The following is a 7547-nucleotide window of genomic DNA, read 5'->3' as shown; positions in this document are numbered from 1 at the left end:
AGGTTACAATCCTCACAAAACCAACTTACTAGAGATAATCCTTAAAATACTATCTTAATATAAAAACTCAACATACCAACTTTGGTCTAAGACAACTACCTCAGAGGAGCCTGACACAGAAGGAACTGGAACTCTGCCCTGACTAGCACGGAAGAATCTCCTAGGCATCTGCAATACATATATGAAACATTTTGCAAGGGTGAGCAATCAATTGCTCAGCAGTACCACTATATGAATAACAAGTAAAACGATTTACAATAAAATATTTATGGGAACAAAATTCATAACTTGATAGAAAACAAGTTAAACATGTATAAACTGGATATCAAAACTAGCATGCTCTGTAAAACAAAATCAACAGTCGTGTGCTGTGCATAAATACCAAGTTCAATTTTAGCATGTTATTTTTATTTCCAAATCTTCTGTTCCATTATAGGAACCATGATAAGTGGCATTATATACCACTTAGAGCGTCTTAAAATGGCTTAAATTGGTGTCTTGAAATCAAGTATTTTGTGTATTTGATGCGTTTTTCTAGTGTTTATGCATTTCAGGGTTTTAGTTGCATTTCGGGGGAGGAATCATCAAGAATAAGCCTTGGCATGTGTTCACCATTGCGAGAGGAAAGAAACGGGCAGATTACGGCGAAGAAACGGAGCGAAATCAGAAATTTTCCAGAAGAGGTCTGAGCGCCCGCTCAGCATTGCTGAGCGGCCGCGCAGGGTCGGGAAAAAAGACAAATTATTTTAGGACTTCTACTTCTATTTGGTTTCCACTTCTATGTAATCTGAGTTTTATGGGACTATTATATAAGTAGATTTGAGACGTTTTCACATGGGTGGATTGAAGAAGATTGTGTTTTTACGCAAGGAGCGAAGGAGATAAGGAAGAAGACCGATTTAGCACACCGCAACGAAGAGGAAGCATATATTCTTGTGATTCTTGTTTCGTTGTGCTAGTTTTCTTGCTTTGAACTTATTTACTCTTGTGACGTACTCTGTTTTAATATAATTAGTTTAGTTATTATTTTCTTGTGTTTGTTTATCATGATTTCAATTGAACCCATGATGTCGATAAGTGCTATTATGGGCTAATTGTGATCATGGGGTTGCAACGGATTTATTATGGAATTCTTTAGTTAATTGTTTAATACTTTAGTGTGTGATGATTGTATGATATCTAGTATTGGTTGTGCGTATTCGTCTTATGTGCGTCGCGGACATATAAGATAGGGTGTTAATCTCTTGTGAAGCGACGGTGGATCTTGAGATTTATAACTTGCCATGCTAGCATAGGTTCATGTACGTTGTGCATGATTAGTGGGTAACTCTAACAGTTTTATTTGTCCTATGTAATCAAAAAGAATAACTTGTGCTTAAATCGTTGTGTTGTCAATTTCTGTAGACATATGGGAACTCAACATAATTGATGACTATTTAACTTCTATCTTAATTGTGGATGCTTGGTAGAATGATATTAGTACAATGAAAGTTGGCTTTTATCAGTTTCGTGTTATTCGATTAATATCATCACTGTCACATGCTAAAGGTAATAACAATGGCTATAGAAGGAAGTAATAATGAAGTTGTGATCTCATGAGTGTTTTATTATTGATCAATTGAAGTGTTAGTTAAGTGATTAATTAAGTAGTTAATCATAGTTAATATTTAATTAACAATTTTAAGTGTTATTATCTTAACATTGAGAAGTAATCATACATTGGTGAGTGAGTTTAATTAGACAATAATTTAGTCTGAGTCTCTGAGGGAACGAACTAGAAAGTATTCTATATTACTTGCGAACGCGTATACTTACGTGAATATTAGCGCGTGTTTTCTCCCTAACAAGTGCCGGGGACTCGGCGTATTTGTTTAGTTTATGTACTTACTATCATTGGTCATTAGGACTCAGTGATTAGGACGTAATAGTTACTTATTTTTCCGGTTGTGTTTCAGGTACTTTAGCAAGCGTTTATGCAAACTCGTTCTCGTGCTCGCAAGAGGACTTTAGATACAGCTGAGGAGACAGACGAAGTTCTTGATATTCCGGAGAAGTTAGATTTTGAGGATTCGGATTCAGGAACTGAGCAGAAAGAACCAGTAGAAATGGGAGATCGTATTGTTCAAGCTGATCCAGCTCTTATGGATTTTTCTCGGCCGAAAATTGATGACATTCAGTCAAGCATCCTTCATCCGGCTATTCAAGCTAACACCTTTGAAATCAAGCCGGGTACTATTCAGATGGTGCAGAATTCTGTTTCTTTTGGAGGAGCGGCAACTGAAGACCCCAACATGCACATAAGGAATTTTGTCGAGATTTGCAGCACTTTTAAGTATAATGGCGTGACTGATGAGGCTATCAAGTTGAGGCTTTTCCCATTCTCACTAAGGGACAAGGCTAAAGACTGGTTACATTCTGAACCAGCTGGGTCCATCACTACGTGGCAAGATCTTGCGCAAAAGTTTCTGGTGAAGTTTTATCCGATGGCAAAGACTGCTGCTATGAGGAGTGCTCTTACTCAGTTTGCGCAGCAACCTACATAATCTATGTGCGAGGCTTGGGAACGCTACAAGGAAATGTTGAGAAAATGTCCACATCATGGAATGCCGTATTGGATGGTGATCACTGGTTTCTATAATGGTTTGGGGGCCCAATCTCGGCCCATGCTCGATGCAGCAGCTGGAGGCGCCTTATGGGCTAAAAGCTATACTGAGGCGCATAATCTTATAGAGACGATGGCTGCAATTGAGCATCAAAACCCCACTCAGAGGATGACGTTAGGCAAGGTAGCAGGTATTCTGGAAGTTGATGCAGCCACCGCTATTGCAGCCCAGCTCCAAGCGCTATCAATGAAGGTTGATTCTCTGGCTACGTATGGAGTTAATCAAATAGCTATGGTTTGTGAGCTTTGTGCAGGTTCTCATGCTACGGATCAGTGTTCTCTTGTAAACGAATCTGTTCAGTATGTGAATAATTATCAGCGACAACAGCAGCCTGTGCCAGCGACCTATCATCCTAACAACAGAAATCATCCAAATTTCAGCTGGGGGAATAATCAGAATGCTATTCAGCCACCATATCAGCAAGGAGTGAGTAAACAGTTTAACCCACCTGGATTTCAGCAACCACAGCAGTATGCTACAAGGCAATCATATCCTCAACAGGGAAGTGCAGCTGCACCTACTAGTGCTGATTTTGAGGAACTTAAGCTGTTGTGCAAGAGTCAGGCGGTTTCTATTAAGACCTTGGAAAATCAAATTGATCAATTAGCCAATGCAGTGCTCAATCGTCAACCTGGCACTCTTCCCAGTGACACGGAAGTACCAGGCAGGAAGGAAGCTAAAGAGCAAGTCAAGGCTATTACCTTAAGGTCTGGAAAAGTAGCTGATGCTGAAAAGGCAAAAGAAGTAGAAGCTGAAATTAGAGGTGAAGAATCTAAGCAAAAGGAGAAAGCGGCGGAACCAAGGAAGACTACTGTTGAACACACTCTGCCTGAGGCTAATACAGGGGAGAAACAGCTCTATCCTCCGCCACCTTTTCCTAAGAGATTGCAGCAACAAAAGCTGGATAGACAGTTCGGAAAGTTTCTGGAGGTGTTCAAGAAACTTCACATCAATATACTTTTCGCTGAGGCTCTGGAACAAATGCCCAGTTATGCGAAGTTTATGAAGACTATTCTTTCAAGGAAGGTCAAACTGGATGACCTTGAAACCGTTGCTCTCACGGAAGAATGCAGCGCTGTTCTGCAGCAAAAGTTACCACCAAAACTGAAAGATCCAGGAAGCTTCACCATTCCTTGCACCATTGGCAATCTAACTTTTGACAAGTGCCTTTGTGATTTGGGAGCAAGCATTAATCTGATGCCGTTGTCGATCTTTAAAAAGTTGGATCTGCCTGATCCAAAACCCACATACATGTCGCTACAATTGGCTGACCGTTCCATTACTTACCCAAGGGGCATAGTTGAGGATGTGCTCGTCAAGGTGGATAAACTCTTCTTTCCAGCAGATTTTGTTATTCTGGATTTTGAGGAAGATAAGAAGATCCCCATAATCTTGGGAAGGCCTTTCTTGGCTACTGGCCGTACCTTGATAGATGTGCAAAAAGGTGAACTTACTATGCGGGTCCAAGATCAGGATGTGACCTTCAATGTATTCAAGGCAATGAAATTCCCTACAGAAGATGAGGAGTGCTTAAAATTGGATGTGATTGATTCTGCGGTTACTTCGGAACTCGATCACATGCTAATGTCTGATGCATTGGAAAAGGCCTTAGTAGGGGATTCTGACAGCGATGATGAAGATATCAACGAGCAATTACAATATCTGAACGCTTCTCCCTGGAAGCGAAAGCTGGACATACCATTTGAATCTCTTGGTACTTCTGACCTCAAGAACGCTGAAGGGAAGCTCAAACCATCAATAGAGGAAGCACCTACCTTGGAGCTCAAGCCATTACTTGAGCACTTGAGGTATGCTTTTTTAGGTGATTCATCTACGTTACCTGTTATTATTTCATCTGACCTTTCAGGTAGTGAGGAAGACAAGCTCTTAAGGATTTTGAGAGAATTCAAATCGGCTATTGGATGGACCATAGCAGACATCAAGGGGATAAGTCCTTCATATTGTATGCATAAAATTCTGCTAGAGGAAGGTAGTAAGCCAACTGTGGAACAACAGCGAAGACTAAATCCCATCATGAAGGAGGTGGTGAAGAAAGAAATTCTGAAATGGCTAGATGCAGGCATCATTTATCCTATTTCTGACAGCTCATGGGTGAGCCCCGTACAATGTGTACCTAAGAAGGGAGGTATCACTGTGGTCGCAAATGAAAAGAATGAGCTCATCCCTACTCGAACAGTTACAGGATGGAGAGTATGCATGGATTATAGAAAATTGAACAAAGCCACAAGGAAGGATCACTTCCCTCTTCCATTTATTGATCAGATGCTTGACAGATTGGCGGGACATGAGTATTTTTGTCTTCTGGATGGTTATTCCAGGTATAATCAGATTTGTATTGCACCAGAGGATCAGGAAAAGACTACCTTCACTTGTCCATTTGGCACGTTTGCTTTTCGCAGAGTTTCGTTTGGGTTATGTGGCGCACCGGCCACCTTTCAGAGATGCATGATGGCTATATTCTCTGACATGATTGGAAATAACGTCGAAGTGTTCATGGATGACTTCTCCGTCTTTGGACACTCATATGATGAATGTTTGAATAATCTGCGCGCCGTACTCAAAAGATGCGTGGAAACTAATTTGGTGCTCAATTGGGAGAAATGTCATTTTATGGTGCGTGAAGGCATTATCCTTGGGCATAAGGTATCTAGCAAGGGTCTGGAGGTGGACAAGGCCAAGGTGGGAGTCATTGAAAATCTTCCCCCACCTAATTCTGTGAAAGGAATCCGTAGTTTTCTTGGTCATGCGGGTTTTTATCGGCGCTTCATCAAGGACTTTTCTAAGATATCTAAGCCGTTGTGCAATTTGCTTGAGAAAGATGTGCCTTTCAAATTTAATGATGAATGTTTGGCAGCATTCGAGACTCTCAAGAAGAGTTTGATCACTGCACCAGTTATTACAGCACCGGATTGGACAGAACCGTTTGAGATGATGTGTGATGCAAGTGATTATGCGGTAGGTGCAGTTCTGGGACAGCGCAAGAAAAATCTCTTCCATGTGGTCTACTATTCGAGTAAGACTTTAAATGGTGCCCAATTGAACTACACCACTACTGAGAAGGAGCTTTTGGCTATAGTCTTTGGTTTTGAGAAATTTCGATCTTATCTGCTTGGTACGAAAGTAACAGTATTCACTGATCATGCAGCTATTCGCTATCTGGTCTCCAAGAAGGATTCGAAGCCGAGACTTATTCGTTGGGTGCTTTTACTTCAGGAATTTGAGTTAGAGATCAAAGATAGAAAAGGTACTGAGAATCAAGTAGCTGACCATCTCTCTAGGTTGGAGAATCCCGATTCTACTTCATAGGATAGGACGTTAATCAATGAATCTTTTCCGGATGAGCAATTGTTTGCAATTCAGGAGGAAGAACCATGGTTTGCAGATATTGTAAACTATCTCGTCAGCAATATAATGCCTCCTAAATTAACATCCGCTCAAAAGAAGAAGTTTCTGCATGAGGTGAAGTGGTATATGTGGGATGAACCATATTTGTTTAGACAGGGAGCTGACCAGATCATCAGGAGATGTATCCCGTTCTATGAGACGGAGGGGATATTACGAGACTGCCATTCCACGGTTTATGGTGGACACTATGGCGGTGAGAAGACGACAGCTCGTATTCTGCAAGCAGGTTTTTTCTGGCCTACTTTGTTCAAGGATGCTCATCAGTTTGTTTTAAGGTGTGATCGTTGCCAAAGAGTGGGAAATTTGTCAAGGAAGGATGAAATGCCATTAAATGTGATGCTTGAAGTTGAGGTCTTTGATGTATGGGGAATCGATTTCATGGGGCCTTTTATCTCGTCTTGCAATAATCAGTACATCTTGCTGGCAGTCGATTATGTCTCAAAATGGGTCAAAGTTAAAGCTTTACCGACAAATGATGCAAAGGCAGTGCTAAATTTTCTTCATAAGCAAATTTTCACAAGGTTTGGAACACCTCGGGTAATCATAAGTGATGAAGGATCGCATTTTTGCAACCGTAAGTTCACTTCTATGATGCAGCGTTATAATGTGAATCATCGAGTAGCTACTGCCTATCATCCGCAAACAAATGGTCAAGCGGAAGTGTCTAACAGAGAGATAAAGCGCATTCTAGAGAAGGTTGTTTGTCCGTCAAGGAAGGATTGGTCTTTAAAGCTCGATGAAGCTGTTTGGGCTTACAGAACAGCATACAAAACTCCACTTGGGATGTCACCGTTTCAGTTGGTATACGGTAAGGGATGTCATCTACCTGCGGAGCTTGAGCATAAGGCCTACTGGGCATTGAAGAAGTTGAACCTCGATTTAGATGCAGCTGGTAAGAAAAGAATGCTTCAGCTTAATGAACTGGATGAATTTCGACTTCAAGCGTACGAAAATAACAAAATGTATAAGGAAAAGGTGAAGAGGTGCTACATCCAAAGTTATTTGTGCCAGGGCAACAAGTTCTCTTATTCAACTCTCGGCTCCGACTTTTTCCTGGGAAGTTGAAATCAAGGTGGTCTGGACCTTTTATTGTCAAAACTGTGTTTCCACATGGAGCGGTGGAAATTTTTGAGAATGATCCGGACCAAGCATTCAAGGTTAACGATCAGCGGTTGAAGCACTACTATGGGGACATGGCAACCCGAGAAGTGGTTAGTGCCATTTTGTTGACTACTTGAGCAGGGTACGAAACGTCAAGCTAATGACGAAAAAGAAGCGCTGCGTGGGAGGCAACCCATGAATTGTTGTTATAGGAACCCTTAGAAGTTAATAACCTATCCAAAAACACAAAAAAAATCAGAAAACAGGGGCTGAAAAAAAAAATTCCAGTGACCCCCTGAGCGCCCGCGCAGCAAGCTGAGCGCCTGCTCAGTTTTGCTGAGCGACCGCTCAGGGGTC

The 7547-nt window shown here is 41.4% G+C and overlaps 1 non-coding gene across 1 annotated transcript; it reads right to left on the bottom strand.

The window, feature by feature from the left end:
* Positions 1-2498: 2498 nt before the first annotated feature.
* On the bottom strand, positions 2499-2605 carry LOC141662958 (small nucleolar RNA R71). The gene has a single exon (XR_012551056.1). It is a non-coding gene; the product is annotated as a small nucleolar RNA R71 (small nucleolar RNA).
* Between the last annotated feature and the right edge of the window lie 4942 nt (positions 2606-7547).

This window comes from Apium graveolens, chromosome 5 (genome assembly GCF_009905375.1).
Source record: "Apium graveolens cultivar Ventura chromosome 5, ASM990537v1, whole genome shotgun sequence".
NCBI classification, from domain to species: domain Eukaryota; kingdom Viridiplantae; phylum Streptophyta; class Magnoliopsida; order Apiales; family Apiaceae; genus Apium; species Apium graveolens.
This window is presented reverse-complemented; position numbering and strand designations above follow the sequence as displayed.